Raw genomic sequence first — 1,595 nt, 5'->3', positions numbered from 1 at the left:
CGAAACCACAACCTGGCGGAATTGTGAGTCCAAAAGACTCACCACTACACCACCAACGCCACAGGGAGTGAGATGAGTTTTAAAAAGGGGGGGGGGGGGGGCTACACCCCCAAATTCCTGATTCGGCTCAAAATTATGGAATTTGAGTTGCAGGCATTTTTAGCTTCCTCAGCCTTTCCTACAACTATTCCATTGCATAAGAACCCCCAAAAGCCTTATTTCTTTTCATACCGGGCAAGTTTGTCACCACCATTTCCTCATAAAGTCAATATTTTACTTTTCTGTTGTTTTCTCAAAACGCGATTTTTCTCTAGATCTATACTTTTTTGAATAACTCCACCATTTTTCATCCAATCTTCATGAAATGTTCAAAGAATGAAGAGACGATGTAACACTAAAATGTGTCTGTTGACTGTTTGATGTGCAATAGATTTTTGTTGGTGGTGTCTGGAGTGTGGATTTCAATGATTTTTTGCAAACTTGAATGCTACCTCAGGAAAAATTCATTAAAAATTGTCTAATTCGTTTAGGAAAATAAACAGCAGACAAATAATTTTTTAATCTAATGTTTGGTAACATGCATGCAAAAAAAAAAACCAACAAAAAAACCAACACAACAATTTTCATGAAAAATAAGTGCGGGGAATAAAAAAAATTATTACGCAAGACATGTCAAAAAATCCAATATGGCGCCGTATCGTGAAAACAAAACCTTTTTATCAAATATGCTTGCGGATTTTAAGGCTCTTTACTATGCTTGTTATATGTGTGAAATTTGGTAAAATTTAGTCCTCTAATAAGCGAGATAACCTTCAGGTGTAAACCCTCCCCCACCCCCCTCATTTAAATGAGGAGCGTGGAGAGGATTCAGGGGAGGGGGGGGGCATGAGGGTAAGTAGTTAAACAGATATCGCAAGTAACTGGAGAGAGGACAAATTGTAAACAGTGGAAGTTTAACACCACAATCGATACAATTACAATTTAGCTCATAAAGAGGGCCAGTTGCTTCGAACTTGTGTGACAATCTGTGCTTACCACAGGTTGTAACGTTCGGCTGAGTAGTAGGAAAGACATTTATGATTTAAGGCGGCCAGTAACCCAACCGTTAAACAAAAAGGCTACAAAAACATTAAGAGCCGCAGTCTTGGAAGACGAAGGATCTCCCATGGTCAAGGAAAGGAGAGGGTGTTGCTGGGAGGGGGGGAGGGGGGGGGAGAGGTGGTTGTCGACTGTGATCAAAGCCGAAAAGAAACCACTCAGCCGAGAAAAATTTGGTCCAACCAGAAGAAAAGAACTTAGCTTTTTTGTAACCACAAGAACGTGTTCCACAGTGAATGTCGACGGAGGTCGAAAAAGACGGGATAAATTGTAAATAAACTGTAAGTGTACATGCTTTACACCGCTAATAGCACTATTTAGGTCATTTACAAGACCGTCTGCTTCACCCTGAATGCCAGGGCCAACGTAAGCAAAGTAAAACCCAGCATTCATGCAGACCGGTAGATATAAGTATATAATCCACCTAGAACCCTTAGATCAGCCTCTGACAATCTAATTCTTAAAACTCCAAAACAAAACTACAAAACATACGGCGA

This window comes from Aplysia californica, unplaced genomic scaffold, assembly GCF_000002075.1.
Source record: "Aplysia californica isolate F4 #8 unplaced genomic scaffold, AplCal3.0 scaffold00445, whole genome shotgun sequence".
Classification (NCBI taxonomy): Eukaryota; Metazoa; Mollusca; class Gastropoda; order Aplysiida; family Aplysiidae; genus Aplysia; species Aplysia californica.
The sequence above is the reverse complement of the archived record's forward strand: the minus strand, read 5'-3'. Positions refer to the sequence as shown.